Source organism: Ovis canadensis, chromosome 9, assembly GCF_042477335.2.
Source record: "Ovis canadensis isolate MfBH-ARS-UI-01 breed Bighorn chromosome 9, ARS-UI_OviCan_v2, whole genome shotgun sequence".
Taxonomy (NCBI): Eukaryota; Metazoa; Chordata; class Mammalia; order Artiodactyla; family Bovidae; genus Ovis; species Ovis canadensis.
The window spans coordinates 90,569,941-90,593,434 of record NC_091253.1 but is presented as its reverse complement, the minus strand read 5'-3'; the positions used below and the strand labels follow the sequence as shown (position 1 = coordinate 90,593,434).

At 43.1% G+C, this 23,494-nt stretch overlaps 1 protein-coding gene across 2 annotated transcripts in view; it reads left to right on the top strand.

Moving 5' to 3' along the window:
• The window catches only part of SDC2 (syndecan 2), a 122,168-nt gene that overhangs the window by 51,989 nt on the left and 46,685 nt on the right, over window positions 1-23,494 (top strand). The window lies entirely within an intron of this gene.

The window sequence follows — 23,494 nt, the reverse complement described above, 5'->3', positions numbered from 1 at the left end:
AGGTCTCCCACATTGCAGGCAGATTTTTTACTGTCTGAGCCACCACTGAAGCCCATTTTAAGGACTAGGTAGTTCAGATGTGTGAAGTTAGAGAAAAATTCACTTGAGAGAGGCTCATGGAGCTTCTGGAAAAGACCGCAACTCTGCCCCTCCCCCTCCTCCCAGCAGCGTCTCAAAAACCCCTATGCCATTTAATTAAACAGGCCCATAAAGTAGTGCAGGCTTGAGAGAGATCAGAATAGATCAGTCCATGTTGGGGAAGGAAGGGCTTTGAGGTAGACCTCTTGAAATAGGTAACATTTAAGTAGGTAGAGAATATTTTCGTGTAGAGATAAGAAACAGAACAAAGTCTTAGGTGAGAATGAACACGTAAATATTAGGAAGGAGGCAGGCAAGGAGAATCTCACCCAGGCTTCAGTGAAAGATGATTTGTGAACAATGGTTCACAAACTGTGGGTGCATAAGAAATGTCCACGAGCTCTGTAAGCAGGCTCATTCCTGCACCTTACTCTGAAATTCGGTCAGTTCAGCGTGTTCTGAGGTTTGGGGTGTGGCCTGGGCATCTACATTTCTGACAAACGTCCTGCTGACCATGAGCTCCCCAGAGTGCTGGGACCCCCTGCTTTGTGGAGTAAACAGGATACCCTGATAGGGGAGCAGGGATGACATTTGGCATCCCTTCCATTTTTGGATGGGATTTTGTGACTTAAGGTGGGGAGACCAGAGCTCTGGCTGGAGGAGTGGTTCTGGGGCTGCTGAGTTATCCTGGTGAGGTGGTACAAGCTGTGAGGGGACAGGGAGAGGGGAAGATCAGCAATTAAAGGGCAGCTTGCAAAGAAAGTATTAGCTGAAGAAGGAGTTTGCCCTTCTGTAGACTGCTCAGACAGAGAAGGCAATGGCATCACACTCCAGTACTCTTGCCTGGAAAATCCCATGGATGGAGGAACCTGGTAGGCTGCAGTCCATGGGGTCGCTAAGAGTCGGACACGACTGAGCGACTTCACTTTCACTTTCCACTTTCATGGATTGGAGAAGGAAATGGCAACCCACTCCAGTGTTCTTGCCTGGAAAATCCCAGGGATGGGGGAGCCTGGTGGGCTGCCGTCTATGTGGTCGCACAGAGTCGGACATGACTGAAGTGACTCAGCAGCAGCAGACTGCTCAGAAATTGCAGAGGAATTTTCCACTTCCATGATCTATTGCATTTTTTAGAAAGGAAAGCCTTTACATCCACCCCTTGAAGGGTCCAACAGTGGTCCCTCACAGAGTCCAAAATAGCCTAATGTCAGAGAGTGGTCCACTTTGACTAAGAGTCCTTGGGTAAACTGGACTTTTAGGTTCCTGGGTGGAACCTAAGGATTTCATGAATCAGCTGCCAGAAACTGTAGAATTTTTTGTGGACAGACCAGTTTCAGGGTGTGGTGAGGGTCCACACTCTTTCTTATGTTCTCAGAGGAGCCCTTACTAGCATTTCAGTTCAGATCAGTTGCTCAGTCATGTCTGACTCTTTGTGACCCCATGAATCGCAGCACACCAGGCCTCCCTGTCCATCACCAACTCCCAGAGTTTACCCAAACTCATGTCCATTCAGTCGGTGATGCCATCCAACCATCTCATCCTCTGTCGACCCCTTCTCCTCCTGCCCCCAGTCCCTCCCAGCATCAGACTCTTTTCCACATGAGGTGGCCAAAGTACTGGAGTTTCAGCTTCAGCGTCAGTCCTTCCAATGAACACCCAGGACTGATTTCCTTTAGGATGGACTGGTTGGATCTCCTTGCAGTCCAAGGGACTCTCAAGAGTCTTCTCCAGCACCACAGTTCAAAAGCATCAACTCTTTAGCGCTCAGCTTTCTTTATAGTCCAACTCTCACATCCATATATGACTACTGGAAAAACCATAGCCTTGACTAGACAGACCTTTGCTGGCAAAGTAATGTCTCTGCTTTTGAATATACTATCTAGGTTGGTCATCACTTTCCTTCCAAGGAGTAAGCATCTTTTAATTTCATGACTGCATTCACCATCTGCAGTGATTTTGGAGCCCCCCAAAAATAAAGTCTGACACTGTTTCCACTGTTTCTCCATCTATTTCCCATAAAGTGATGGGACCAGATGCCATGACCTTAGATTCATTTAGGGCAAGCTAATTTAGTAGAAGGAAATGGCAACCTACTCCAGTATTCTCGCCTGGAGAATCCTATGGACAGAGGAGCCTGGCAGGCTACAGTCCACGGGGTCACAAAGAGTTGAACACGACTGAGTGACACACGCAATGACATGAGTTTAGTCCTTGGGCTTCCCAGGTGGCACTGGTGGTAAAGAACCTGCTGCCAAAGCAAGAGATGTTAGAGACACGGCTTTGATCCCTGCCTGCATCAGGAAGATCCCCTAGGGGAGGGCATGGCAAGCCACTCCAGTATTCTTGCCTGGGAAGTTCCATGGATAGAGGAGCCTGGCGGGCTACTGTTCATAGGGTTGCAAAGAGTTAGCCACAACTGAAACGACTTAGCACGCACAGCATAGCACAGCAATTTAGTACTTGACTGATTGGCTGGCCTGCTGTCTCTCTCTTCTCTGTTTTAAAAATCTGAAACAAATTCCTGTTAGTGAAAAAATCAGCCAATTAAAGAACACAGAGGGCTCCAGTTCAGAGAATGGAGTGATGGAGGAGACACGGACCTCCCAACAGAAGACCCTTTCTTTTGTGTGATGGGAATGCCGTCCTCATAGTAAACTGGAGGAAAAAAGAAATGGGGCCAATTTTTGTAGAATGTACGATGGAGTTTTCTGTTCCTCAGTGGTCTCAGCTAAAAGTACAAAGAAAGGGAGGTGAATTATTAGTTATTGCCATCAAGTTTGGAGCTGAGAAAGAAGGCTGGTGTGTGAAACAGGACTATGTGTGAATGGATTTCTCAAGTGTTTCATTAAAGATTTGTCAGAATGGTTAGTCCTCTAACCGTCTAGAGTCCCTTACCTCTGATTCCTTATGTGAAATTACAAAATGCTTCTGGGAAGAGGGCTTGCACACGCCTTTTGTTTGAATTTCCATATATTGATTAATGGGCCCAGCCGTGCATCCTGCTGTGAATTCCCGCTGTTGATGGGAGCCCTCACAGAAAGCAGAGCTCTTCTGAACCAGCACTTTCCACGCAGACCACAGGCTGCTATATTGGGTGTGACCATTTTTTAAAAAGCCGCTGTGCTAGAATGAAAACGGACCATTTCTAAATGGCCTATTGATTCGCAAAACCTTTTTGTGTGAGGTTGAATGGTCTCATATCCGAGTTGAGTGGAAAGCGCGGGCTATTTTCAATTTATTATTGTGTCTCAAAGGCTTGAGTTGATGGCGTTTAGGCAGTGATGTCCCATCCCCCGCCCCCCGCCAACCCCCTGTTGAAAGTTCCACTCACATCCGATACCTCGGATGTACATTTGAAAATCTGGTTCAGTAGCTTATCCTATAAAAGTCTCCCACAGCCACACTTACAGTGTGAGTCACAGTTGGTAAATAAGGATCCAGGAGGCCTAATTATGACTCAGGCTCACCCATAAACTTGGGGACCACCTCCCCAGCAACGCTTTCCACCATTATTTAGGGAAGAAGCTGCTGGCAGTTGTTAGGGTTTGCCTTCATTCGCTGTATCACAGTATTTAATCGTGAGGTTAGTCTGGACTCTGCATAAAATTTGTACATGGCAATAAATGGTATCAGGGTGTACCTAGATAAAGGAGTTTTCACCCCCCTGCTGATATAGGATATTGAAGTGGCTCTTATGTAAAACTATGGGGTCTGAATTTAAAGGATACTTTGTCTTGATGGCTGACCTGACTTGGGTGGTTCCTGGTTTGGCTTTTTATGCAAAGTTTTAGACAGGTTTCATAGATGTTACAATAGCAGCAACAATAATAATAAAGGTAGTTGAGATGCCCACGCTTTATCTTTCCCCAGACATGAAAGGTCAAGGAGGAAGAAAGTTCTAAGGATCACAGATGCTTTTTGCTACAGACTGCAGTGTGATCCATCTTGATAGAAGGATTCTACTCACCTTCAGGCAATCTTCCCTGCAGGGAGGGAGCTGCCATCCTTTCTCTGTTCTTAGCCTATATTTTACCCCATCATCTCAATGCTTCCTTTTTTTTATTCTTGAAGTGACAGGAATATTCATGAAAGGTGAGGAACTGCTGGAAGTAACCATGACCTGAAATGGACCAATGAAATTGCTGGTCTGAGCCCTCTGTTTAAACTGTCAGTTTTAATGGGTGAGAATCTGCTTTGCCGTGAACGCAAAACAGGGAATTTGCAGCTTTGAGGGCACGCGCTTCACTCCTCTTGATGTTGATTTTGGTGGTGAGTAGGACCACAGCAACAGAAAAAGCTCTGATCTCCAACTTTAGAGCCTCCTAGACGAGAGTGTGCGCATAGAATAGACATCATGTCATGCGTTTTTGCAGCATATTATGTGTGGGGTGAAATTTCTTCTTATCACTGTTCTAGCAAATTGAACTCAAATGTGTCTGTGTACCTTTTATCTCTATCTGTCAGAAGCATTTCTTGGGTAGTCTGAGTGTAGGCATCCAAAAATGGAGTGTTGAAAGAACACTCTTAAACTGAAATTGAGATCCTTAGTTCTTCAGGTAAACTTAGGGAAGAGTGTTGTATGAAAACAGTTGGCATAGCAGTGTTTCTAAAATGTTCTCCTGTTTTTCTCCTTTTCATTCATTTTCCTCCCAGGAGGAGATCTTGATATGGGGAAAAAGCAAACAAATTCCCCCCCGCCCCGGCAATGTTTACATATGTTTCCTGCTCTTGAATCACAGTCCCCCTAAACAGCTGGGAGGCTTGAGGGTCTCCTGCCAATGTGGGATACCCGAATAACAAAAGTCTTATCTGTTAGTATTATCTAACTCAGAAAAATGGAGCTGAAGTCTATTTGAGAGCTGTCCAGCAACTGCTGTGAACTGAGCAGCCTTTTTAGAAATGAGTGGCTTATGAGATGTTGGGAAAGGGGGGTTCAACCCTAATAACAGTAACTCTAGGAAGCGTTAATACAGCTTGTAGATAGAACCATTGTCTTCACAAGTAGGCCCGTTGGAACCAATAATTCGGGGAATGTTTATTAATTGGCCCTTTGTTTCCCCTTAGTTGGTGTGTCTTCGGGGACAACATGGTTTTAAAAGACCTTAGATCAGTTTTTCTTCTAAAGGCTATAGTAATAACTTCTGTATGTTTGCATACCCTGAAATGCCTTACTATAGAAATTCGATAAGTACTGAATATTACTCAAGAATTTTATAGTTTTAAATTTAATGAACATTGTTTAAAACAAAACTTATTTCTTTAGGTTGAACCAGAGCCTAAAAACTGTTGTAGTGATTAACTGTCTTAGTCTTTTAACTCAAAGAATAGAGTTAGAAGAACTTTTCTGATTCATTGGGTTTGAAATCCAGCTCCCTTTTGAGACTTCTCTCTTGCATTTCGGTGTGAAATTTTACACTTGGGCCTCTGGGGTTTCTGTAGTAGTGTATAGTCCCTCTAAATATGGGCAGCTTAGATAGGCTGGGACCTCTTGGCTCACATGAAAATTTGAACCCCCAACCCTTGTCAGTGATCTCATATTTACAAGTGTGTATAATGTAAAATGTAAGAATTAAAATCAAAGTGGAAGATGGGATAGTTGCCCCAGTCTAAGTGTAGGATTTTTGATTGAATCTAGCGATAATTCAGTTCAAGCAGTTGATGGAGAATGCTAACAGTCATTCCCAGAGAGAGAAAAATTCTACTGAAGAAGAAAGCTTAATGGCCATTGATACTATCATTATTGGCACACTTTGTAAGCTGTGCAGTGAGGAGGGAGTTTTGATGCCCCCCCCCCATTGTGCACGTGTAGCACCTCCATTGACTTGGGCCAACCAACAAACAGACCCCTAGAACCCTGGAGAAGTAACTTAGCCCCAAACAAGACCCCTGACCTCCCTTCTCCAGACATGTCTCATTAAAAACTAAAGTGCTCCACTGAAGTATATTACAAGGATTCTTATTTAAACTAGCCAATCATAACAATTCCAGTAGTCATGTATGGATGTAAGAACTGGACTATAAAGAAAGCTGAGCGCTGAAGAATTGATGCTTTTGAACTGTGGTGTTGGAGAAGACTCTTGAGAGTCCCTTGGACTCCAAGGAGATCCAACCAGTCCATCCTAAAGGAAATCAGTCCTGGATGGTCATTGGAAGAACTGATGCTGAAGCTGAAACTCCAGTACTTTGGCCACCTGATGCAAAGAACTGATTCATTTGAAAAGACCCTGATGCTGGGAAAGACTGAAAGCAGAAAGGGAAGGGGGGACGACAGAGGATGAGATGATTGGATGGCATCACTGACTTGATGGACATGAATTTGAGTAAGCTCCGGGAGTTGGTGATGGATAGGGAAGCCTGGCAAGCTGCAGTCCATGGAGTCGAAAAGAGTCAGACACAACTGAGCGACTGAACTAAACCGAATTGAACTGAATTATAACGATCCATTGCCCTTTTCTAACTATTCCTCATCAGTATTTGGAGGCCCCAGGAACCTTTTGTGTGGGTCCTGATTCTGGAGTTGCAGGAGTCAAATTGCTTCTTGTTGATGAGTGACCTGATCATTTTTCTAGTCCTAGTATCATCAGCTGGAGAAGGCAATGGCACCCCCCTTCAGTACTCTTGCCTGGAATATCCCATGGACGGAGGAGCCTGGTGGCCTGCAGTCCATGGGGTCGCTAAGAGTCGGACACGACTGAGCGACTTCACTTTCACTTTTCATTTTCATGCATTGGAGAAGAAAATGGCAACCCACTCCAGTGTTCTTGCCTGGAGAATCTCAGGGATGGGGGAGCCTGGTGGGCTGCCGTCTATGTGGTTGCACAGAGTCGGACACGACTGAAGCGACTTAGCAGCAGCAGCAGTATCATCAGCTCCTGGTTCCTACCCCCTATCTCCATGATCATCGGTCTGGAAAGGTCCCTGGGTTGCACATAACTCATAGGCTGCTATTGAGGAAGACTTGAAACTTGTCTCCTACCAGCCAAGTCCCACCTGAGCAGGGCTGCTGGCAATAGGAGGTGACTGTCCCCAGGGAGCTCCAACTTGCTTCTAGCCCTTTGGCCCATTAACTCATCCCATGGGGGCGGTATTCTTCAGCCCACGCCCAGGCAGGTGGTGTAGGTACATAGAAGATACCTTCTACGTGCTTGCTCTGGGTTCCTACAAACCCCCAGAAATTCGCCTCTCACCCACTAAATGGGATTAAGGGAGAATCTGCTTAAGAGATAAGAATCTTATCTTATTTCTTGATAAGAATAATTTTTCTTCTCAAACCCATCTCTACATAGGACATTAGGAAAGTCACTTCATCAGTAAAAAATTACTAGTAACTAATGCTATGCACTGCTTATTTGAGTGCCAAGCAGCTGTCCTAAGCGCTCTGTGTCTGTTCAGTCGTGGAATCCTCCCTGCCTTCATGTGAGGCGGGTATACTGTTACCCAGCCCAAGTCACAGATGAGTTAACCAGAGAGACCCGGGGCAGTTAAGTCACTTGCCCGAAGTCACCAGGAAGGAACCAGGAAGTAGCCTAACCTATCCAGCCCCAAGGCTTTGTCCTTAAGCTCTTGTACTGCTCATCACCAGTGCAAGCTAGTTTCAGGATGGGTCATTTTGGGTTCTAATGGGCTTTTCAAATGGTTGACTCTGCTTGTTTATGAGAGCAGGCAGATCGTTTTGAGACTCTATGGAGAGACAGATACCAAGGAAGAAACCAGTTATAGAAAAAGTTAACTAGCTCAGCGAGCTTGCCAGGCCCTCTGCTCTGAGACTTCAATCTCTCCACTCTGATTCCACCCCTGCCCCTACCATGAACTCAGGTGCCAGAGTCTCTTGTGCCCACTTCCTTTTTCTTAGAATATGTTTTCTCAGATATCTCCATTTCCATCAGTTCCCGTCTTCCTCCTTCCTCTTCCTTGAACAAGATCAGCCTGAGTTCACTCTTGGGGGGCAGGGTGAGTGCCCCATGAATCAGGGACTTGATCGGCAGTGTAAGGGACCAGTTCTTGCTGCCTTCTTGGAGGACTTGATGAGTCCTGGTTTGGGAAAAGGAACAAACTTCAGCATTCTTTAGCAGAAGCCTTGAAACATTGGTGTGTATTTGACTTGCCCCTGACTTGATGGTGTTCTTCTCCAGCTGGGCTTGGCTTAAAGCCTTACTTCACCCAGACTTTGTTCAAGCTGATGTCTCAGTCTCCACGTGAAATAAGGAATGAAATACAGATTCTAGTGTCTAATGTTAAACTCTAACTTGTTTTTACTCATGAGTTCCATCTTGAGACTCTCTTCTACCCAGAGGTCCCGAAGGCCTTCTTTCCCTCTTTTGTTTTGATATATTAAAGTTCTTAGATTATATTCCATGTTATTGATCTTGGCACATATGGGTTTCAAAACTGAAAGGGAAGTAAATGGTGTGGTGTTGTTGCCATGCATTTGTTTGAATTCTATCCAGTGTCTTAAAGGAAGGCGTTCTATCCAGCCACTGTTTTTTGACTTAAGATCAGTTTGCACTTTGCCTTTTAAAAAATGGATTGTTTCACTCAGTACATTTGGTGCTTGTGTACCTAGGCATTTATTCTGACTCAATATCATTGTCAAGTCCTAACTTTTACTTAGGACAACATTTTCTAATATTCTTACTTTTAGGCACTCTTTCTCTGCTTTCAACGCTAAAAGGGACAAAGGTTTTAGGTTTTTGTTCCTAACTCTTAACATACAATTAAAAGTATTTTTATACTGTTTTGAAGGCTGTCTATTTTGTTCTGTGGTTCTGTTGTTCTGTAGAAGGGATACTTTACAATCCTTCAGTGTGTACTTAGTTAGCTTTTCCTAGAGTGGTCTCCCCTCCCCCATCCCACGTTGGAAGATGGAATGATGAAATTCCTGGGGCTTCTTGAGGCTTCTTGCCTTTGTCAGCCGGTAATGCTTCTCCAATTCATTAAGCTTATAAGAGTTTTCTGGTATTGAATGGAAAAATCTTGTAAGTATTTCAGTAATTTCAAAATTGCTATTTTATAGTCAGACTGATGAAGAGAAAAAAGCAATTTTAAGTTTGAAGTTAATATGTAATGAAAATTTCACATTTTAAAAATGATGCAAAAATCTGACACCTTTATTTTACAAAAGTTAACACCTTTATTTTACATTGAGGGAGAAATTGCTAAAAGACATAAAATAAGTTTCATTTGATAAATATTTGTAAGGAAAAAAATGTGTTTTATGAGGCTTACTTTTTAAATAGACTCAATCCCTTTAAAACCAATATTAATTTTGGAAAATACTAATTACAGGCATTCAATTTTGATAACAAATCTGTAAGTATGCTATACACATGGATTGTTTTAGAATGTACTTTTATAAAATTTTATACTGTTTTATTATTTTGATTTTTAAAACATATTTTTTGAAGATTCCTGTAGCAGTTTTAGCTGCAAATGACCTAGAAGTTACCCTGTATAATATGAAAATAGCCTAAACTGTGTGTGTGTGTGTGTGTGTGTGTGTGTGTCTACTGAGTCATTCCTCTTGCTAAATTTGATTGCTTTAATCTCTTCCTTTTAGGAAGAGATAAGGGTCATGGGAAGTTGTAGAGATAAGCCAGCCTTACACCAACATCAGTTTTAGAGCACCCTGCTTTTTTTTTTTTCTTGCTTGCTATTTTTTGGCAGCAAGAACTGCACACACCAAGAATGAAGTAGATGATAGAGTCATTTATCCATCATAAAGAACCACAAATGTATTTTTTTCTTTATGCTTTATTGCTCTACTTTAGAATATTGCCTTCAAACCATGAAAGCCACTTGTACTTACTTATGTCTAATTATATACAAGGATTGGTAAGCTTTCTGTCTAGTTTGGCGCCAAGCTCTCTATGTAATAAGATTATTGATTGATGACATACAATTCTGTATTAATACCAGAGATATTTTTCCTGAGGAAGTTTACATGGTGGTAGTTAAGATTCTAGTATATTGAAATATAATATATGGTGTATTGAAATATATGAATAGCTGAAGAGCAGGCTATCCACCCATAAAAGGTCAGAGTGTAGGTTAACATCTGAATTTTAATTAGGTCTTAAGTTTTGTAAATATCATTTCTTTCAGTGAAGCACAAATATGAGAATATTACCCTTAAAGTGTGTTATATCCACCTGGGAAGCCTCCCATCTTTGGGCACATGTTTCCTAATTTGATGTTAAAAGGAGAAAATAGAATTTATGCAAATCATGGTTTATGTTCCAACATTTAATTTAAAATAACCAGTAATCTTATAATGCCAATGATTTTCTAAACACTTTACAGAGCGACTTCACATGCTTTACCTAATGTATTCCTCACCGGATGCTGGGAGATAGGTCTTGGTACCTTCCTTTGACACACTGACTGAGGCAGAGGTTGGCACCCACTTGTTTTTGATCTGGAACTTGGGACTAGGAAGCACTCATCTGATTTGGGATCCAGTCCACTTTCTATCGTTGCTACATGGAGCTTTTTGGGGTTTTGTTATTTCCTCTTGTTTAATGTTAAGGTATGGACACACCATTACCTGCCTGCTGCACGTCTGGCCTCTGCCTGCTTCTCCGCCCCATCTCCTCGTGTTGCCTGCTCTCCTGTCACCCAGTAGAGTGGGCAGATTTCAGCTTCTCCTGTGGGCCACTTCCTTGCTCCAGGGACTTTTGCATAAACTGCTCTTTCTTGTATTATTTTTACATTTTGGCCACACTGAGCAGCATATGGGATTTTAGTTCCCCGACCAGGGATTGAACCCTGCCCCCTGCCCCCTGCAGTGGAAGCACAGAGTCTTTAACTGCTGGACCGCTAGGGTTGTTGTTGTTCAGTTGCTCAGTCGTGTCTGACTCTTTGCGACCCCGTGGACTGCAGCATGCCAGGCTTCCCTGTCCATCACCAACTCCCGGAGCTTGCTCAAACTTGTGTCCATCGAGCTGGTGATGCCATCCAACCACCTCATCCTCTGTCGTCCCCTTCTCCTCCTGCCCTCAATCTTTCCCAGCCTCAGTGTCTTCTTTTCCAATGAGTCAGTTCTTCACATCAGATGGCTGAAGTATTGGATGCCCAAGGAAGTCCCAGAGACTATTATTTCTGTGTGAAACCTTCTTCCTGTCTGTTTCTCTTTTCTTTCTTCCTTTAGTTAAGGCCTGTCCACCCTCAACTCTCAGAGCAGTCCCCTTTGACCACTCCTCCCCCACCCCCAGCACCCACACAGGCACGCACACTCTCGTGGCTCTGCTCACCTCCCCTGGGAACGCTTATTTCTCCAATCTGTTTTCGTGGCATTTGATTGACTCTCATTAGACCAAGCTCCAGTGGGACGGGGCTCTGTTCAGTTTGCACCTTGTGTTATAAAGGGGGGCGTACGACCTCCTTGTGGGGTCTTGAGGGATCATCACAAATGGCCGCAGAGTTTACCCCCCAGAGAGGCATATGAAATTAAAGGCGTTATCACACTCACAGGTCCTGGGAGAGGGAGGCCCAGCGTGCGGCGCGGGGGGCTGTGTGCGAGGAGCTCCAGGGAGCACACTCAGCGGGGCAGGTGGGGGCGGGGAGGACCCTGGTCGGGTGCCTTCACTGGGTTCAGGTGGGGAATACAAGCACGGGAGGTGAACTCACTGGTGTGTTTGAATGTCACTAGCTCACAACTGGGGGAGGGCAGGAAGGGGGACATGTGGTAGGGCCAGCTTTATTGCACTGGGGCAACTGGTCATCTGCATGAGGTGTTGACAGCCTGTCTGTGGTGATTTTGAGGCAAAGGAAAATAAGAAGTTGGAAAAATATACACGCATTATATTCTCAGCCTTTAGTATGGTGCCTAGCACTTCAGAGGTTTCATATTCCTGGATGGGTAGGTGGATGGATGGTTAATACAGACTTTGTTTTGTCTCCTTTCTTAGGCCACTAGAATCAGGGGGCGCTCATGGGATTCAGTTAGCATTCATTAAGAGTAGCTGATGTGGGAATTCCCTGGCAATCCAGTGATTAGGACTTGGGCCTTCCACTGCGGTGGCCTGGGTTCAATCCCTGTTCAAGGAACTAAGATTCTGTAAGCTACAAATCAGGCCAAAAAAAAAAAAAAGAGTATCTGTTATGGCTCTCGAGTAGATTTGAATAACTTAGAAATGTTTTGTTTAGTGCAAAGTCCAATCAGTTCACCAATGTCTACTGAGTATGAGCCAGGGTGTGAAGTGTTGTAGCTTTCTGGTCTTCTTTATGTCTCCATTGTAGCATGTACTCATAGTTTATAGAGCAATGAGAATGATTCAGGTAGTTGAAAGAAGCCACCAGGTAAACGTGCACAGCTAATAAATACTGATATTTATTTAAGGGAGCTGCGTAAACATTTAAACGCAAAATGTATGTCGCTGGAGGAATTTAATAAAGTCAGCGAGATTAACATTTTTTCCCTCTGGTGTATAATACTTCAGAGTCTTGAAAGTTTTCAGAAAATGTGGCTACTTCTCAGTTACTCCTGACAACACTTACTCTTCAGATTTAATAGCATTTTCTGCACCAATGTCCTTCCTTTGTTCATCTCTCAAACTCCCTTGATTGACCCTGCACGTTGAGGCATCCATACAAATCCACAGGCTTAACTTATTTGCCTGCTGTAGAGAAGGTTCGAGTTAGTATAAATTTTCTCTTGGTCTAAGAATAGTATATTTCCAGCTTGAGCTGTAATAAATTGTTAAACTTTTAGTGAAAGCTGGACCTCTCAACTTCCTCTTGAGCTTGGTTGTTAAACCATAGTTTGTTTGCAGTGAATTCTCAGAATATCACACAAACACGTATGTTCAAATATGATTAAGTGACATACTTGGAAGTCCGAGTATGAACTGGAAAGTTTATGGTTTGGATTATTTTTGTAATGTAAGTTCAGATTTTTCATCATTAGATTTCCCTCTTTGGGGATGATCATTTGAAAAGTTAACTACATATAAGCCAGGTTTAAGAAATTTTATTATGTTTAAAAGAGAAAAAACTAAACATGGAAATGATTCATCCTCTTTGGCCACACTACTGCCCTCATGCTGTGGATCTTAACTTTCAACCAGTTTTAAGACTGGATCAGTTGAACATTTTGTCCTATGTGTGGTCACTCCATACCTTTATATAAGGATGGTGTTTCTTGCTAAACAGTATTTCTATCTCTTTGATACTTGCCCCAAGCCCAAGAACACAATACCTCTGTTGTATAGTAGGAAAGTCCTAGAATACCAGGCTGGATTTTTTTTTCGGCTGGCGGGGGCAGGGTGGGGGGATGTTTTTTTAGAGAAGATACACAAGTGCCAGAGGAAGGTAAGTATTTTAAACTGATCCTGAGGATAAATGTCAGGGCGTGTCTGAACCATGTCTACACTCAGTGTACTTTGTAAATAAAGCCCATAATTGGTACGCATGAGTAGTTAGCAGTTCTAATTGCATGAAACCCATCTGAGAAGGATCCATTCTGTTCTTGGCGGTTGAGGAGATTGTAAGTGTAGGGTAGAGCTGTGTGTCATTTAGAAATGGTTTGCTAGGGCTCAGACATGCTGCTTTTCTGGTGGGTGGAGATGGGGAAAGAGGAAAATAGCTGGATTTGTCTTGATTCTTGGGAAAGAAGAGGATTTATGATTCAGGCTCAAGGCTTTGGTAACTAGGAACAATGCCCAAGCAAAAGATATAGCCAATGGTGACTTCATGGCAAGAAGCTGAAAGACCTTCATTGATAAGGATGTTGCCTGTTTAGGCGTCTGTGTTGGTTGTTGTCTTCAGTTGATACCTTGACATGTATGGAGGAAATCTTTTCAAAGTGAACCCAATGACAACGTATTTCTGAATGTTACCTTTAAAAATAGGCTTTGAATTCTGATGACTAAATTCCTGACACCTAGTGGGTGCTATGAAATATTTATTGAATGGAAGAATGAATGTGATTTTTAAATGGAGTAAGTCCATATCAGTTCAGTTCAGTTCAGTCACTCAGTCGTGTCCGACTCTTTGTAACCCCATGAATCGCAGCATGCCAGGCCTCCCTGTCCATCACCAACTTCCGGAGTTCACTCAGATTCACGTCCATCGAGTCAGTGATGCCATTCAGCCATCTCTTCCTCTGTCGTCCCCTTCTCCTCTTGCCCCCAATCCCTCCCAGCATCAGAGTCTTTTCCAATGAGTCAACTCTTCACATGAGGTGGCCAGAGTACTGGAGTTTCAGCTTTAGCATCATTCCTTCCAAAGAAATTCCAGGGCGGATCGCCTTCAGAATGGACTGGTTGGAAAAGCAGAGACTTTACTTTGCCCACAAAGGTCTGTCTAGTCAAGGCTGTGGTTTTTCCAGTAGTCATGTATGGATGTGAGAGTTGGACTATAAAGAAAGCTGAGCACCGAAGAATTGATGGTTTTGAACTGTGGTGTAGGAGAAGACTCTTGAGAGTCCCTTGGACTGCAAGAAGATCCAACCAGTCCATCCTGAAGGAGATCAGTCCTGAATATTCATTGAAAGGATTGATGCAGAAGCTGAAACTCCAATTCTTTGGCTACATGATGTGAAGAACTGACTCATTAGAAAAGACCCTGATGGTGGGAAAGATTGAAGGCAGGAGGAGAAGGGGACGACAGAGGATGAGATGATTGGATGGCATCACCGACTCGATGGACATGAGTTTGAGTAAGCTCCGGGAGTTGGTGATGGACAGGAAAGCCTGGCGTGCTGCAGTCCATAGAGTTGCAAAGTGTCAGACGTGACTGAGCGACTGAATTGAATTGAACTGAAGTCCATATCAATCAAATATCCATGTCTGAATCATTTCCGTAAATCATGTGAAATTTTTTATTCTTCTGTGTACTAAACTAAGTGATACATATTAATTAAGCACCTCACTAGAAAACTCTTAAATCATATATTGTCTTAAATCTCACCTATAAAGATAACTTCCAGATTATTTCATGGGTTGCTAGTGAACGAACTGGTTTATTTTTTGACTGTTTTGCATGACTTATTGGACTTGGGAAGTAAGTCTACTCATGGTAGTTTGACTAAGTTATCTTCTTTATACACAGTTCTGATCTATGTGCTTGTCACGTGGGGTCTCCTCCCCAAAGAATGATGATGGAAGCATGCTTACTGTATTTGGTACAAGGTTCAGTGGTGACTAGATGGGATGTAATGTGAAAGAAGAGAGTCAAGGCTGAATGGTCAAGAAGGATGTGAGACTTGAGGTAGGCCTAAAAGATACAGGATTTTGAAGGCTAGTGAAAGTGAGTCGCTCAGTCGTGTCCAACTCTTTGCAGCCCCACAGACTATACAGTCCATGGAATTCTCCAGGCCAGAATACTGGAGTGGGTAGCCTTTCCTTTCTCCAGGGGATCATCCCAACCCAGGGATTGAACCAAGGTTTCCCACATTGCAGGGGGATTCTTTACCAGCTGAGCCAAGGGAGAAGAAGGGAAGGGATTGCTGGAGAATCCCCCCTAATTTGGAAATGGAATTGAGTGTGAAACAGTGAGGAGGGCAACCGACTTAGGGCTTTTATAATAGATGGGAGATGAGGAGGGGTTGGGTGCCAGTCGGAGCATTTGGAATTTAATAAGATAAATAATAAGGAACTATTGAACATTTCTGAAAAGGGAAGTGGAGGAATGAAACTGGGGTTTTAAAGATAAGCTTGACTTGGTATGTTTATGAGTACTTCTCATGACATTAGCATAACTTGCAGTTTCCATAGCCCTAATGACCAGTAATAATTTAGTGATTAAACTTTTCTGAGTATTAGGTTTTTGTCTCCATTTTTATGTCTCTTTAAGTCAGAGTACAGATAAGTAAGTTCAGTCCCTACCCTGCAGGAGGAGAGGTAGAGGAAACTCAAGAGATCTTCAGCCAGATTCTAGCCAAGCTGGAATTAATCCAGGAATAGTAAGTCAACTTTGCTCTTCTAGCTACTACTGACCTTCCTAATGTGAAATGAATTGTAAATACTTGGGGAAACGAAAACATCTAAGTCATAGTTTCTGAGTTGTATTCATCTTGATCTTAAAGATGACGAAATACTGAAAATTGGTACTCTCCTTAAGTGTTCATCTGATGTGGTAACAGCTTTTTTGAGATATAATTCACATGCTTTACAGTTCATCCATCTAAAAAGTATACAACTCAGGGGTTTTCAGTGTGTTCAGAGTTGTGCAGCCATCACCACACTCTAATTTTAGAACTTTTTCATCAAGCCCCTGAATGAAGACCAATATCCATTAGCAGTCACTTCCCTCCTGCTCCTAAGCCCCACGCCATTCTCACCTCATCTCTCATGCCTCCCAGCTCTAGGCAACCACTAACCAACCTTCTGTCTCTATAGTCCAGTTGATATTTATTTAAACTAGTAGTTTACAGAATGTTACCACAGATTTTGGCATCAGAAGACCTGGGTTCAAACCCCAGCTTCCTAGTACAATGACGTTCAGAAAAAAATCAGCTTTGTAAGTCTGTTTTCATGCTTTTAAAACATGAAAGCTACTTCACAGCTTTTTGTGAAGATTAAAGGACGTTTACATAAAAGTATTAAGTGAGGTATGCCTTCCACAGGAGGTATATAACTGAATTATTAAAGGGTTTCAAATATTGATCCTTTAAAGTAGTTGGTGAAGCATAATACAATGCGTAAAATTGTCTGGATACAAAAGGACAGAGTTTCTGTTTTTAAGGCTATAGTTTTATTGTCGGTGTGACTTTAGGGTTTGACTTTTAAGATGGAAGAGTGCTTCTGGATTTCCCTATAGAACCAAATATAGTGCTACTTAAAGCTATTTTTGGATCACAGACTCCTTGGAGAATTTGATGAAGGCTGTACACATACGCTTGATTTCATTTCTTTTAAAAATCAGAAGGCTGATGGATCCTTTAAAACTATCCATATACTCCCTACATAGTATATTAAGAGCCCATAGTCTTTTAAAAGAGAGAGAAAATAGCTCTTCAAAGCTAGAGTGAGCAGTGCCACCCACACACTGGCAGGAAAATACAACCTTTAACTTGAAGGGTATTTGTTGATCTCCTAGTTTTTAATGTCCACGTCAAAGTGTGCCCAGTAAGTGTTTGGCCCAGCAAAGGGGACTTTCTTCTAGGCACAGAAATGTACACACATCTCACGCAGAGAAGAAATGGAGGGTAGTGTCCCTGAAAGTCATTGCTGGGGAGAGGAAGAAAAAACGAGAGCATCTATCATATTGTAAGCAGTGCCTGCTCACCCACCCCCTGGGCCTGCCCATTTTAGAACCCTTGTATAAACAAGCGCTGATTCCCACTGGTCTGCGGGGATGCGGGAATTCACAACAGTCTTACTGTACGTGAGCGAGATGGCCTTGATTGAGGTTATACTCCAGATAGCTGCTGCTTGATACCGCTCCACTCTTGTTTGTTTCATCGCGGTTCTGTGACCCCATGGTGTGGCATCCCTCAGTAGATTTAACAAAGTTCTTATCGTATCAAAACAGCAGATTTCTTCCTTATCGTATCTATTTTCCCAGTTCCTTCCCTTAGCTGGAAATGTTTATTATTGTGGGAAAATATGTAGGTACCAGCAGTGAAAGGATCTGACTAAGAACAAAGTCCAGAAGGTTGTGATGGGGAGAAAAGATGAGCTGAAAGCGAAATGAGTACTGGTGAACACAGCATGGCCAGGAGGCCCTGACAAATAGGAAGACCACTTGCTGTCCAGCCTTTGCATCATAGTCCCCTACCAGATGTGTTTTCCATAAATCTTTTCTCCAGTCTGTGGCTTCTCTTCTCATTTTCTTGACTGTGTAGCTTGCAGGGTAGACGTTTTCAATTTTAATGAATTATTATCGATTATGTCTTCCATGGATTATGCTTTTGGTATTGTCTCTAAATAGTCATTCTCATACCCAAAGTCATTTAGATTTTCTCCAATGGGATCTTCCAGGAGTTTTGCGTTTGACATTTAGGTCTATAATCCATTCTGGGTTAATTTCTCTGAAGCATGAAAGTCTGTGTCTAGACTTTTTTTTTGGCGTGTGGATCTTCCCAGGTGGCGCTAGGGGTAAAGAACTCATCTGACAGTGCAGGAGACCTAAGAGATGCAGGTTTTATCCCTGGGTCAGGAAGATCCCCTGGAGGAGGTTATGGTAGCCCACTCCAGTTTTCTTGCCTGGAGAATTCCATGGACAGAGGAGCCTGGTGGGCTACCATCCATAGGGTCGTAAGGAGTTGGACACGAGTGAAGTGACTTAGCACGCGTCCAGCACCATTTGTCAAAAGGCTGCTTTTTCTCCGTTGTACTCCCTCTGCCTCTTTGTCAAAAATCAGTTGGCTACACGGTTGACCTTTGAATTATGCCGGTTCACCTATATGTGGGTTCGTTTTTTTTTTTTTAAATAGTAAATATTACAGTCCTACATGATCCATGGTAGGTTGAATGGCTGGCATGATAGACAGATGGGGAGGATACAGGCAACAGTGGATACAGAGAACAAACTATAAGTTGTGTGCGGATTTTCAACTGCAAGGAAGGTTGTCACCCCTAAACCCCTGCGCTGTTCAAGGGTCAGCTGTACTTCTGCGTCTGTTTCTGGGCCACAACCTGTTAGTGACTTAAAGTGACAGAGGTGGTATGGTTACTGAACTGCCCTGCCTCCCTTCCTTGCTCTTGGCAGGACTTCTGCAGGCAATGGTCAGCCAGGGGAGTCAGAGGGCAGGGGGCTGACATGGCGGCCCCCCCACCACCCTGTGATCTTAGGAGCTCTGGGAGTTTCCAAGGAAAAAAATCTTTGTTGCTGGGGTAAAAGGGAAAGGTTCTGTAATAGAATAAAAGTGAATCTAACGCTTGTTTCCTGCTGTTCATCAGGTTCCCCATTCATAACACTTTCATTCTTACTGATAAGATAATTAGAGCAAAATTCTCTGTAACTACTAGAACCAGGGATTCCTTTGAAACAAATATAATTGGTAATCCTCACCTTCAATTCTTCATTCTAGGGCAACCTAAAATACAATTAGGGCTGTTTTCAAGCAGAGCTGTTGTGTTTAAATTACCCCACTTCTCTCACTCTCTGTATCTACAGGCTGATCTCAATTCCAGATTTCCCACTTGGGGACTTGGATGGTTCTGCTATTTGGTGATAAGTTAGTAAATGTAAGAAAGAAATTCACTATGAAATTCTATTCTTTTATTTTTCTTTTCATTTGCCCCGCAAATATCACTTAACTTTGTGGCTTCAGACCATCATTTTCACATGCCCGCATCATTTCTAATCTCTTTTTCTGGCTCTGAGCCCTTTTCTTTTTCACTGTTCTGATCACCTGGTAGACGTTTTCCTTGGACGCTCTGTTGGTATCCCAAACACCAAAACCAGCATTGTCTGGTCTTCTCCCAAACGTACCTTTCTCATTGCTTTTCTATAAATGGTGTTGGCAAGATGTCTCTGCTGCCAAGTCTTACTGAAATTTCCAATCTTGAGACCTTGTAAACCCCTCCTTTGTCCCTATTTCATTATTTGGCTCTAGAGTAGCCTTCCTGATAGCTTTCCATCAAGGCTTCCCAGCTCTTCCTAATCCACCCTTCTAAGGATCTCACTTCCTGCTCCCAAACTTTCAAGTATGCCAGCATTTTGGTTATTCTTTCACAATTCCCAGTTCAAAGTTTGGGCATCCTGGGCTGGCACTCGATATCTTCAGTTTCCTGGTTTTAAAACCTAACTTTTCTCTTATTTCTACTACATTTCCTCATGCTCTTTTCTACCTGAGCGTTCTTTCTGTGTCCCACCCCATTTCATATAAATATCTTGTACTTTTTTCCTTTTGTGTCTTCATTCTCTTCTAAGCTAGTGGGCCTCAGACTTCAGTGGGCGTTAGAGCCACCTGGTAGTCTGGTTGCAGCACAAATCACTGAGTGCCACCCCCGAGTTTCTGTTTCAATAGGTCTGGGGTGCAGTCTAAGAATTTATGGTTCTAACAAATAGCATCATGCTAAATGCTGGGCTCAATGAAGCACAAGCTGGAATCAAGATTGCCGGGAGAAATATCAACAACCTCAGATATGCAGATGACACCACCCTTATGGCAGAAAGTGAAGAAGGACTAAAGAGCCTCTTGATGAAAGTGAAAGTGGAGAGTGAAAATGTTGGCTTAAAGCTCAGCATTCAGAAACTAAGATCATGGCATCTGGTCCCATCACTTCATGGCAAATAGATGGGGAAACAATGGAAACAGTGAAAGACTTTATATTTTGGGGCTCCAAAATCACTGCAGATGGTGACTGCAGCCATGAAATTAAAAGATGCTTGCTCCTTGGAAGAAAAGCTATGACCAACCTAGACAGCATATTAAAAAGCAGAGACGTCACTTTGCCAACAAAGGTCCGTCTAGTCAAAGCTATGGTTTTTCCAGTGGTCATGTATGGATATGAGAGTTGGACTATAAAGAAGATTGAGGACCGAAGAATTGATGCTTTTGAACTGTGGTATTGGAGAAGACTCTTGAGAGTCCTTTGGACTGCAAGGAGATCAAACCAGTCAATCCTTAAGGAAATCAGGCCTGAATATTCATTGGCAGGACTGATGCTGAAGCTGAAACTCCAATACTTTGGCCACCTGATGTGAAGAACTGACTCATTTGAAAAGACCCTGATGCTGGGAAAGATTGAAGGTGGGAGGAGAAGGAGATGATAGAGGATGAGATGGCTGGATGCCATCACCGACTTGATATACCTGGGCAGAAAAAGATACCTATCCCATTGCTTGCTAATTTATCAAAGTTTGTGAAGTAAAGAATGGACACAGAATGACTAAAATGCAACGGAAGGCATGAAGTCAGTTTTGAGATATGAGTTTGAGTAAGCTCTGAGAGTTAGTGATGGACAGGGAGGCCTGGCGTGCTGCAGTCAATGCAGTCGCAAAGAGCTGGACACGACTGAGCGACTGAACTGATGAACTGAACAAATAACCGGGTGATGTTGATGGTATAGAACTCCACCTTGGACCTTGAGTACTGCTCTGCAAAGCAATTTTCAAAGCTGACACGGAAGTATTACAGTCCATATTTAATACATTTGGGTTAAATTTAGCTCATAAGGTTGTCCGTTACCCACATCTGTGCACTGGAGTTCGTGTACAGCAGTGCTAAAATGGAGTTTTGAACTTAAAAATGTGTATAATTTAAGCTCTTACTCTGTGCCAGCTGACAGGCCCTTTGCCTGTAAAAGCACTGTTGAATTAAGGGTTATACTTCTGTTTCCTCTCTACATGCTACATGAGGATGCTTGTCATCTTGACTCGTGGGCCACAGATGGCCTTGCTCTGTCATTACAGACCAGCAGGCTCTCCAGCCAGTCAACTGCCAATTACCAAACTACAGGGCTGTGCCCTGAAAGTAATGCCAGCACCTCGGTTGTTTTCTGTTCCCAGGCCTGGGTACAGCCTTGTAGCTTGGTGGCTTGGTAATTACACCCTTTTAAAGACTCAGGTGTCCCCATGTGTCCTGATGAGAAGGCTATACATTTCAGTCTTATTTTTAAATGTAGGGATCTATCCTTGTCCCATTGGAAAATGGATGTGTAGGCTGCCTGTACCAACAGCAGGGGGTAGGAAAGAGCAGGTAGGAAGGTGGTGTGGGCTCCAGCTTCTTAGAGCCACTTCTGCGCTTTTCACTTTTCAAGGGCAAGTCCAAGGGTGCGTGAGTTTGAGGAGGTTGTCTGGAAGATAACGAGAACCTAAAAGAAGACTTTTCACTTGTCTTCTCATTATAGTTACATTCTCTGGGTATAGCCTGCAGTCCTTTAAACTTCTAGCCTGTGGCCTGGCCTCACGCAGGGAAGTAAAGGACCTCTTTGGGGCTTCTTTTGTAAAGTATTCTGAAGGGAAAGTGTGAAGAGTGCTTGCTGCTGAGTCAATGTGCCTAAGATGTAGTTACCTCTGGACTTTTAATATCTAACCCCAAACAAAACCTCCTGAGGAAATGTCTTCTGATTGTAGGTATCTTTTCCTGTGGTTTGTCTTAGAAGTTTTCTCATTTCTGTGTAGTTAGGTGATGAGGTTGACCTTGCTGGTGCTTTGCAAAGTGCCTTGCCCATTGCTTTGGGAGTTGAACTTTGTGATCCTTTAGAAAACTGACTTCATGCCTTCTGTTGCATTTTAGTCATTCTGTGTCCATTCTTTACTTCACAAACTTTGATAAATTAGCAAGCAGTGGGATAGGTATCTTTTTCTGCCCAGGTATATTTATTTATTCTTTAAAGTTGTACATTGAGGAAAGGAAAGTAGTTTTTAGGAAAATTGTAATGCATTAAACATGTACAATAAAGGCATAAAGCATATCAAGTATTTTAATTACACTTTTTTAAAATGAATATTGTATGACTGAATTATTGTATGAATGAATAGTGTACACTAATACACTGAGGTCTTATTTCTGAAGTTTTTTTAGAAATAAGATTACTGTTTAATAATAGTCTGGTTAAGTGTATACATTAGCTGCCTGTAATTCAATTTTTAAAAAATTCTTAGAATGTTTTTCTAGAGGTGAAAGTTATATTAGAGATGCCCAATCTCTTATTTCATAGGTAAGTGCAGTGAGGTCCTTTGTTTCTTGTTAGATAAGAAACGGAATCTCTTTGGGTTTCCCCAGTGGCTCAGCAGTAAAGAATCTGCCTACGATGCAGGAGATGTGGGTTCGATCCCTGGGTTGGGAAGATCCCCTGAAGGAGGGCTTGGCAACCCACTCTAGTATTCTTGCCTGGAGAATCCCACGGACAGGGAAGCATGGCCGGCTACAGTCCATGGGGTTGCAAAGAGTTGGACACGACTTAGCACGTACATGCACACATGTAATGAGGTCTTGATAAATCACACTGATTTCTGAAACCACCCTGAGTCCGACTTTATCTTTTATTCAGATGCTATCTCAGGGTCCTGTGGGGTTGTCATACTGAAAAGAATCTTCTGTGTTTCTCTAGGTGGAGGAAATAAGCTTAGGTTGAGTCTTGGTTTAGTAGTGTTTTGGATAAACAGAGCGCACATGAGCCCCAGCACTGGTCTTGTGTGGTCTTGCTTGTTGCGGTAGGGACAGGGTAGGCAGTGGTCTGTGATGCCAGCACCGGCAACACTGCTATAACTGCAGGGTTGACAGTGTTGCCTTGTGGCTGTCTCAGTCTCCCTGACTCCCACTGTAGCCCCTTCACACATCCACATAGATTGGGAAAAGCTACCTTTCCTTCCACCAGCCCTGCCCTAGGTGTGTCTGATCAAACAGGCCTCATAGATAATGGTCATGAAGAAACTGAAGACTTTTGGAGTGAAATGGTGTTTCCCTTGGGGGTGCGAAGGGAAGGGTGGAAGACTGGGGGATCAATGACCCAGAGTGTTGTGGAGTTGGAGTTCTGCAGCCAGTTGAAATACCTGAGTTGTCACTCGCTGGAAGACTCGT